Genomic DNA, 11,779 nt, shown 5'->3' on the forward strand with positions numbered 1-11,779 from the left:
ATATTTCAATTTTTTTATTAATTCTTTGAAATAAATTGCGATTTTAATTTTATTTAATTTTATTAATTTTTAATTTATATTTTTAATTAAATTATATTTGGTTATTTTAAAATATTGGAATTTTTAAAATTATATGTATATTCTATTTAAGTTTTTTTTCAAAACTAAATTGATAGTAAGTATAACGATATTGTGAGTACTGGAATAGGGAAAAGGCTAACATCTTAAACGTAATTTTAAGTATCTTTATATCATTCTACTCAGAATTAAATTTCCTATCCAATTATGCTTAGATGTATTTTTTTACGTTACCGGTTCAAAAAATAATATTTTTGTCGCCAAAACGTTCGAAGGGAAAAGGCTAACATCTTAAACGCAATTTTAAGTATTTTTATATCATTGAACTCAGAATTAAATTTCTTATCCAATTATGCTTAGATGTATTTTTTACGTTTCCGGTTCAAAAGAAATATTTTGGTCGCGAAAACGTTCGAGAGGGAAGGCTAACATCTTAAATTTAATTTTAAAATTTTTTCATATCATTGAACTCAGAATTAAATTTCCTATCGAAATATCCTTTGATGTATTTTTTTACGTTATCGGTTCAAAAAATAAATTTTAAAATTTTTTGGTGGTAAAAACATTCAGTTGGAAAAGGCTAACATCTTAAACGCAATTTTAGGTATTTTTATATCATTGAACTCAGAATTAAATTTCCTATCCAATTATGCTTAGATTATTTTTTTACGTTACCGGTTCAAAAATAATATTTTTGTCGCCAAAACGTTCGAAGGAAAAGGCTAACATCTTAAACGCAATTTTAAGTATTTTTATATCATTGAACTCAGAATTATATTTCCTATCTAAATATTCTTTGATGTAATTTTTTACGTTATCGGTTCAAAAAATTAAATTTTAAAATTTTTTGGTGGTAAAAACATTCAGTTGGAAAAGGCTAACATCTTAAACGCAATTTTAGGTATTTTTATATCATTCTACTCAGAATTAAATTCTCTATCCAATTATGCTTAGATGTATTTTTTTACGTTTCCGGTTCAAAAAATAACATTTTTGTCGCGAAAACGTTCGAACGGAAAAGGCTAACATCTTAAGTTTAATTTTATAAATTTTTATATCATTGAACTCAGAATTAAATTTCCTATCTAAATATGATTTGACGTATTTTTTTACGTTATCGGTTCAAAAAATACATTTTAAAAATTTTTTGGTGGTAAAAACATTTAGTTGGAAAAGGCTAACATCTTAAACGAATTTATTTTTTGAACCGATAACGTAAAAAAATACATCAAGGCATATTTCGATAGGAAATTTAATTCTGAGTACAATGATATAAAAATTTAAAAATTAAACTTAAGATGTTAGCCTTTTCCCTTCGAACGCTTTCGCGACAAAAATGTTATTTTTTGAACCGGAAACGTAAAAAAATACATCTAAGCATAATTGGAATAGGAAATTTAGTTATGAGAAGTAGAATGATAAAAATACGCTAAAAAAATGTAGCTTCTGGTAGGAAATTTAATTCTGAGTTCAATGATATTAAAATTTATAAAATTAAACTTAAGATGTTAGCCTTTTCGACATTTTCGCACAAAAATGTTATTTTGAACCGGAAACGAAAAATACATCTAAGCATATTTGATAGGAAATTTAATTCTGAGTAGAATAATATAAAAATATTTAAAATTGCGTTTAAGATGTTAGCCTTTTCCGAACGTTTTCGCGACAAAAATAATTTTTGAACCGGAATTTAAAAAAAACATCACGGATGGAAATTTAATTATGAGTAGAATGATATAAATACTTAAAATTGCGTTTAGTTTAGCTTTCCCAACGTTTTACTACAAAAATTATTAAAATTTATTTTTTGAACCGTAACGCATCAAAGGATATTTGATAAATTTAATTCTGAGTTCAATGATATAAAAATATATAAAATTAAACTTAAGATGTTAGCCTTTTCCCTTCGAACGTTTTCGCGACAAAAATGTTATTTTTTGAACCGGAAACGTAAAAAAATACATCTAAGCATAATTGGATAGGAAATTTAATTCTGAGTAGAATGATATAAAAATACTTCAAAATTGCGTTTAAGATGTTAGCCTTTTCCCTTCGAACGTTTTTACCACAAAAAAATTATTAAAATTTATTTTTTGAACCGATAACGTAAAAAAATACATCAAAGGCATATTTCGATAGGAAATTAAATTCTGAGTTCAATGATATAAAAATATATAAAATTAAACTTAAGATGTTAGCCTTTTCCCTTCGAACGTTTTCGCGACAAAAATAATTTTTTTTGAACCGGAAATTTAAAAAAAAACATCTAAGCATAATTGGATAGGAAATTTAATTATGAGTAGAATGATATAAAAATACTTAAAATTGCGTTTAAGATGTTAGCCTTTTCCCTTCGAACGTTTTTACCACAAAAAAATTATTAAAATTTATTTTTTGAACCGATAACGTAAAAAAATACATCAAAGGATATTTCGATAGGAAATTTAATTCTGAGTTCAATGATATAAAAATATATAAAATTAAACTTAAGATGTTAGCCTTTTTCCTTCGAACGTTTTCGCGACAAAAATGTTATTTTTTGAACCGGAAACGTAAAAAAATACATCTAAGCATAATTGGATAGGAAATTTAATTATGATGTAGAATGATATAAAAATACTTAAAATTGCGTTTAAGATGTTAGCCTTTTCCCTTCGAACGTTTTTACCACAAAAAAATTGTTAAAATTTATTTTTTGAACCGATAACGTAAAAAAATACATCAAAGGATATTTCGATAGGAAATTTAATTCTGAGTTCAATGATATAAAAATATATAAAATTAAACTTAAGATGTTAGCCTTTTCCCTTCGAACGTTTTCGCGACAAAAATGTTATTTTTTGAACCGGAAACGTAAAAAAAAACATCTAAGCATAATTGGATAGGAAATTTAATTATGAGTAGAATGATATAAAAATACTTAAAATTGCGTTTAAGATGTTAGCCTTTTTCCTTCGAACGTTTTTACCACACAAAAATTATTAAAATTTATTTTTTGAACCGATAACGTAAAAAAATACATCAAAGGATATTTCGATAGGGAAATTTAATTCTGAGTTCAATGATATAAAAATATATAAAATTAAACTTAAGATGTTAGCCTTTTCCCTTCGAACGTTTTCGCGACAAAAATGTTATTTTTTGAACCGGAAACGTAAAAAAATACATCTAAGCATAATTGGATAGGAAATTTAATTATGAGTAGAATGATATAAAAATACTTAAAATTGCGTTTAAAATGTTAGCCTTTTCCCTTCGAACGTTTTTACCACAAAAAAATTATTAAAATATATTTTTTGAACCAATAACGTAAAAAAATACATAAGTATATTTCGATAGGAAATTTAATTCTGAGTTCAATGATATAAAAATTTATAAAATTAAACTTAAGATGTTAGCCTTTTCCCTTCGAACAGTTTCGCGACAAAAATGTTATTTTTTGAACCGGAAACGTAAAAAAAACATCTAAGCATAATTGGATAGGAAATTTAATTATGAGTAGAATGATATAAAAATACTTAAAATTGCGTTTAAAATGTTATCATTTTCCCTTCGAACGTTTTTACCACAAAAAAATTATTAAAATTTATTTTTTGAACCGATAACGTAAAAAAATACATCAAAGCATATTTCGATAGGAAATTTAATTCTGAGTTCAATGATATAAAAATTTATAAAATTAAACTTAAGATGTTAGCCTTTTCCCTTCGAACGTTTTCGCGACAAAAATGTTTTTTTTTGAACCGGAAACGTAAAAAGTACATCTAAGCATATTTGGATAGGAAATTTAATTCTGAGTAGAATGATATAAAAATATTCAAAATTGCGTTTAAGATGTTAGCCTTTTTCCCTTCGAACGTTTTTACCACAAAAAAATTATTAAAATTTATTTTTTGAACCAATAACATAAAAAAATACATCAAAGCATATTTCGATAGGAAATTTAATTCTGAGTTCAATGATATAAAAATTTATAAAATTAAACTTAAGATGTTAGCCTTTTCCCTTCGAACGTTTTCGCGACAAAAATGTTATTTTTTGAACCGGAAACGTAAAAAAATACATGTAAGCATAATTAGATAGGAAATTTAATTATGAGTAGAATGATATAAAAATACTTAAAATTGCGTTAAATTTTAGCCACTTCCCTTCGAACGTTTTTACCACAAAAAAATTATTATTTATTTTTTGAACCGATAACGTAAAAAAATACATCAAAACATATTTCGATAGGAAATTTAATTCTGAGTTCAATGATATAAAAATTTATAAAATTAATCTTAAGATGTTCGCCTTTTCCATTCGAACGTTTTCGCGACAAAAATATTATTTTTTGAAAGGGTAACGTAAAAAAATATATCTAAGCATATTTGGATAGGAAATTTAATTTTGAGTTGAATTATATAAAGATACTTAAAATTACGTGTAAGATATTAATAAAATTAAATAAAATTAAAACCGCAATTTATTTCAAAGAATTAATAAAAAAATTGAAAAGATCTTAAGATTTCCATTTTTTTAATATATTATATTCCATTTTTTTTAAATAAATAAATATAATTTAATTAAAAATATAAATTAAAAATTAATAAAATTAAAACCGCAATTTATTTCAAAGAATTAATAAAAAAATTTAAAAGATCTTAAAATTTAATATATTATAATGTAATGAATGCTATTATAATATTTTTCTCCTAAAAAAAGCAATAAATCAATCAAATTACACATTAATCATTTTCTTTGTTATTTTTATTTTCAATATTATTTTTTAGCCTTTCGTATCATGCAGCCTTTCGACTTTTAGACCTTGCGTTTAATATAGTATATTCTCAAAATTTTATTTACTTCCATTTTTTTTATAAATATTAGTTTTATTTTTTTTATAAATACAATATAATATTATTCTCTAAATATTATTTATTTCCATTTTTATAAATATCAGTTTTATTTTTTTTATAAATACAATTAATGTAGTATATTCTCAAAATATTATTTACACAATTTTTTTATAGTATCAATTTATAAATATATTAAATATCTGTATAGAATATAAAAACATAAAATATGTAATATCCTTGCTTATTAAATGATAACTATTGTATATACAGGTCGAATATAATTTTAAAAAATTCTAAGCCGGGCCTAATTTTTTTTTAAATATACGGACCGGGCCTAAAAAATTTATTTTTAAAAAAATTCGGGCTGGGCCGCGTCTCTTACTAATATAATGCCTAATGTTTAACAAAATTGCTTTACTTCATATCCCGATTTCTCTGGAAATTGGATTGTTAAAATTTTCTTTGTATGATAAATTATCTTTGATAATTTCCTTCTATTGCTAGCGCAATACATAATAAAAACTAAATGTTAGAAAAAAAGATATTAGCTTAATTTAGAAATGTGAAATTAAGATTATAATAAAAGAAATTATTCCATTATGGACATATGTTTGTTAAAACATGTGTTAAGCGATAACAATAATTATTCTTAGCCCTTTCTTATAGGCCTTATTTTTAAGCTTAAAACGATGTTCAAATTTTTCAAAAGTGGGTATATCATTAGAAAAGAAGATTTAAGCTCTTTGGCATATATAAATATATACAATATAAAATATATCACTCGTTGGGTTAAATTTGCGCAAACATTAAATTTTGCGAATTCATGAAATTTTTATTGCCAAGAAAAATTAAACAAATTAACGCAAATTTTTTTTTGGAAAAATTCAACATATAAACACATTTTCGATTATCCTTATCGTATAAATTATAATTTTATTTAGATGAGAGAAGAGAGAACATCATTCTTCTATAATTTTTTAAAGTATTTTTAGGTCCAAATTTTAAGCTCTAATCTGCCTATGGGCCGACTTACATCACAGACGAGATTATCGGCGGCTGGGAGTTTCAAAAAATCTAATAAATCGCATGCGCGATTTTCATAAACTTAAAAAATATCCGCCATGACATTGAAATCAACAGCCTCAATATTGTTATATATAACTACTTTTTTAAATATAATTTTTCGTTATAAAATTTTACAAAAGATTACTGGAAATTTATATTTTTATCAAAGACCAGCTCTTTTGATATATCAGGGCTGGGCCTAAAATTTTTTTAATACCCGGGACGGGCCTAAAAAATTTTTTAAAGCCAATTGACCGAAGGAGTATTTGACATGGTCAAATACGGTCAAATACTCTAAAATGTTATTGGTGAATAAATACATTGATTTAATTAAATAAGATGTATTTACAGCATGTTTATCAATCTAATTAGGTTACAATTTATTTCAAAATATATTTGTTATCAAGACATCGATTTAATTATAATTTTATAATAAAATATTAGAATTAAATTTTGAGATATAAAAATTTTTTCTCATTATTAATTAGATTGAATCTCAATCTCAATATATAAGTAAATATAATAATTTTGCTAAAGCATGGTTTAAGAAATTTACTATGCTAATTTATATTACATTATGTACAATTATTCAAACAAGATGGGCATCATCAATAAAATGTAAGGAGAAATATAAATCTGTAAGAAATCTCTGAAAGCAGCTGCTGAAGAAATTGAATATTTGTCCGAAAGAATACCAAATATATTAAATGAAGAAATATTTTGAAAACTTTCCAATTAATGAAGGGTAAATGTCGTAATGAATGTAAGAATATATTGTAGTATACTATTTATACAATATGAAATATTATATTCGTCAATTAGATATGGTTATAAAGATTATATATATATATATATTTATGATTAATATAATATTGAGTGAAGGTTAACACTATCTAACACTCATAGCATCGATTAGATGATATAATTATGGTTTTACTGTCATGATGGAATAAATAAATTATATATATATGTTTGCAAATATACTAATTATTATATATACAAGTAATATTTGTAAGAATTATATTAGGTGCAAATCTAATAATATAATATTTAAATTATTTATTCTTAATAATATTACATTTATTCTAGCAGTAGCGTCACTAGAGGGGGGTGGCGCAAAAAATTTGAATAGTTCCCTGAAGCAAAATAAAAAAATTTTTAATGGCTCAATATCCCCTTAAACTAAAAATAAATTTTTTTGATTTCCTCCTGAATAATTTCTTTTATAATTCTATTAAGTAATATATAGATCTAATTTTATTATTTAGAAATTAATAAGACTATCTAAATTTTTATTAAATGAATACTATTTTAATTATTAGATTAGATAAATACATATAAATTATATTTTCATTGTGTTAGCTGCAGTCAAATTCTGTGTTAAAAATAGAATATCAATATTACTCAATAAATATTAAAAATATCATTATTTATTAATTGAAAATTAACAAATTTAATATTTTAATTAGCCGAGTAAGTAAACATATAGTTTATAATCCTCTATTATATATAATTGGTTATTAAATATCAGGTTAAATGCCATTTTTACAGACGTATTTGACAGTTATATAATATATTACATTTAATATTTTAATAAATTTTATTAATAAATACTTTTGATAATAACATAAGTAACAATTTGCATGCAATTCTTTAACGACATCTATTTATTTAAAGATATTATTAAAAATTAAACATCTTATTATTCATCCCACAATGGATGTAATATATTAGATATCTTTTCTTCTCTTTTTTAACATGTTTTTAGTAAAGCTAAATTTTTTTCTTAAACAGTTTTGAGTTAAATTTTTTAATACGAGTATATTTTTGATTTATTACAAACTACTATTATATTAAGATATATATATAATATACCTAGTGTTGTTAAAAAGTTGAGTTCTTACGACTTGCGACTCGAGTCGTAGTCGTAAAAAACGGCTCCGACTCAAGCCGATCAAGGAGATGAGTCGGCTCACTTAGTTGGCTCATCACTTAGTCGGCTTACTTAGTCGGCTCGCTTAATCGGCTCACTTAGTCGGCTCAGAGGGTAGCTTGAGTTTATTATAAATTTAGAGCCAAAAATTATTTTTATGTTATTGAGAAATTTTAAATAATAATGTAGAATTTTATTTAATTATTTTTAGTGAAATAATTTATTTTATTTATATTTTATTTAATGCAAATAATATGTTTTGATTATAATAAAAATGGATTTATTTATTTGATTTTTTTTTAAATAAAAAAAAATTAATATTTTTGAGCTAAAAATTTTAAGCAAAAAATATTTTTTAAAGTACAAAAATATTTTTGAAACATATTTTTTGCTGATTTTTTGATGAAATTTTATTCTTTTGTTTTATCATAAAATTTTATTCTTTTCTTAATTATATCATAAATAAATAATCTTTTAGGTCAAATCTTCTATAGTTTTTTTTATATTATTTTTATAAATATATCTATATTTTAAGTTTATTAGAGGTGGCTTTTTCTAAATAATTTTTTTATAAATATATCTATATTTTAAGAATATTAAAAGAGGTGGTTTTTCTTTTTCTAAATAATTTTTTTTCTAAATATATCTATATTTTAAGTATATTAAAAGAGGAAATTTTTCTAAATATTTTTTTTATAAATATTTATGTCAATAATGCGACAATTGTCATATGCGTTATTTTTTAAGATTTTTGAAATTTTTGGACACAAAAGGGTTATAATATAAATTATATTGTAAAGATATTATATTATATCAATGAAGATGTTCCCTTGAAAAATGATAATTATCATAATAGGTAGGTATTTTTAAACATATAAGATTTTTTTGTGACGCTAATGGGCAAAAAGATGTTTCTTTTAGCTAAATAGGCTAAAGTAAGTATTGCAAACATTTAAATAAAACTTCAGTGAAGATGTTCTCTGAAAAAGTGACAATTGTCATAATCGTTATTTTTAAAGTTTTTACGGAAATGGGCATAAATATAGATTGCTAACATGTTAAATTAAAAATTATGAAGATGTACCCTAGATAAATTCTAATGACAATTGTCATAATCGTTATTTTTATTTTCAATATTTTTAATTTTTTTAGCCTAAATAGGCTAAAATAGGTATTGCAAACATTTAAATAAAACTTCAGTGAAGATGTACCCTAAAAAAGTGATAATTGTCATAATCGTTATTTTTAAAGTTTTTTAAATTTTTTTGACGCAAATGTGCATAAATATAGATTGCTATTATGTTAAATTAAAAGTTTAATGAAGATGTACCCTCGATAAATGATAATTGACATAATAGTTATTTTTAAAGTTTTTTAAATTTTTTTGACGTAAATAGGCTAAAATAAGTATTGCTAACAACATGGCTAAATAAAACTTCAGTGAAGATGTACCCTAGAAAAGTGACAATTGTCATAATCATTATTTTTTAAAGTTTTTTTAAATTTTTTTGACGCAAATGGGCATAAATATAGATTGCTAAGATGATATATTAAAAATTTAATGAAAATGTACCCTAGATAAATGACAATTGTCATAATAGTTAATTTTAAAGTTTTTAAATTTTTTTGACGTAAATAGGCTAAAATAAGTATTGCTAACATGTTTAAATAAAACTTCACTGTAGATGAACCCTAAAAAAGAGACAATTATCATAATTGTTATTTTTTATAGGTATTTAGATTTTTAAATTGTTAAAATTTATTAGATAGTGAATGATAAAAGTTTTAAATTTAAAATATAATTGTACCTACATATTATCATCACCTTATGCTTATAGCCCAGCCTACTTTTACATGTATTTTATCACTTGTTTATTTATATTTACAGGTAAATATATTAAAAAACTCTACTATACCCTCTACCCTAGCCCTATATTTTAAGAAAAATTTGGCATAAAATTTTTGTTTTAGATGTCTTTACATATTGTCAAATAATTTCTATTTTTAATTCTTATAAAAAACAAGACGCTAATATTCTTCTGTATAATATAAGTTTCTAATTCATGATAAAGAAACTTAGAAAACAGTCGGAATTTACTAGACTATAGACTCAAATCAATTGAATAAGATTTTACTTTTTAAAAATTAAAATTCTTTTTTTAGATTTTTTTATTTATTTATATTTTATAATTTATTTATTTTTTTCGCTTGATTTATTTTTTTAATTATTATTTTTATATAAATCATGTTCGCCTTCGCTTATGCCATTATAAATGGAAATAATTAATAAACATAAGAAAGTTAATAAATAAGAAAATTATTATTAAAAATAATAGGAGAGGAACGACAGACTAAATAAAAATAATTTTTTTTAAATATAAAAATGGATTTTCTCTTTCTAATTCTATAGATGAAGATTTCCAATCGACCTCACAGTCGCAGCAGGAAATTGAGGTATAATTATGTATTTTATTTTTTTGTTAATTATAAAATATAATTTTATTTTGGTATGCTTGAAAATGAACTTATTCTTATTTGAGCAAAACTATAAATACTAATATCAGAGAATCTCTGACTTGCAGAGATATCATATGCGCGGCCCGGCCCGCATCTTTTTTAAAATTATATTCGCGGCCCCCTACTTTTTTAAAAATAGATTATAAATATTATTGATTTTTATAACTAATAATGGCGATTTCAAATATTTGGTTTTAAATTATACGGCTCGGCCCGATTTTTTTATAAAAATTTTTCAGAACCGGCACGGTCCGGGTATATTTAAAAAAATTAAAATACGGCCCGACCCTAAACTAATGATGGGCATATTAAATGATATAATTATATATATAAATTCTGTGGCAAAATAGGAAATTTGCAATTCAACCAGGTTTCTATTTTTTAAATTATTTTGCTTATGATTTTTTTTTTTTTCAAAATTTACAGAAAAGAAATAATTACGATTATGTAATGTAATAACATTTACTGAGTTAGAAATTTTTAAAATAAAATAAGTTTCTATTTTAAGATTATAGTTCCTGTTGTGTTTTTCTTAATGAATTATATATATTTAAAATTATAATAATTACAAAAGAAAATTACCTGCTAATTATTTTGATAGGATTTTTTTCCGGGAAAAAATTTTTCCGGCTAATTATTTACTAGAATTTATTTTTCCTGGGATATAGTATTTTAAAATCTAAAAAATGGGGAATTTATTTCCGGGGAATAATTTTATATGGTAATTTTTCCCGATAATTATTTTTTTTATTTCCGAATACCCTTCGACGGGAGCTAAATTTTTCAAGATAAAGTAGAGATTTCGAAATATATAGAATTAAAAATGCAACTTGTGTAGATGTATGAAAAATGGAATTAGAGAATTTTTTAATGAAGAATAGATGCCCGAGAGTAAAGATAAATATGGATGAAGCAGAAATTTGTTTTTTATTAGATACAGGAGCATAAATTAGTTTGATAAGTATTAAGGATTTTATGAAATTTTGGCCAGAGAAAGAATTTGTTACAAAAAAGATAAGAGCCGAACAATTGGATGGTAGCGTGGTGAAAATTTTAGGGTATTATAGGGTAAGGTTACCAGGAGTTAATAAAAGTATAAATTTGTGGATAACTACATTGAAGATTGAACCAATTTTAGGTTGGTGTGATATAAGAACATTAGGTCCAGTTTTAAATTGGTGGAATTTTTTCGAAACTATCCCTGTAGGTAATGATTAGTGAAATAATAAGGAGTGATTTCGAGAAAATTAAGTTACCTAGTATAGAAGATAAACAAGAATTAGTTCTCGATAAACTTAGAAATCGAACGACAGAATTTATTGATATGTTGCATTCTATATATTTCAAA

This window comes from Gordionus sp. m RMFG-2023, chromosome 3, assembly GCF_954871325.1.
Source record: "Gordionus sp. m RMFG-2023 chromosome 3, tfGorSpeb1-WG-v2, whole genome shotgun sequence".
NCBI classification, from domain to species: Eukaryota; Metazoa; Nematomorpha; class Gordioida; order Chordodea; family Parachordodidae; genus Gordionus; species Gordionus sp. m RMFG-2023.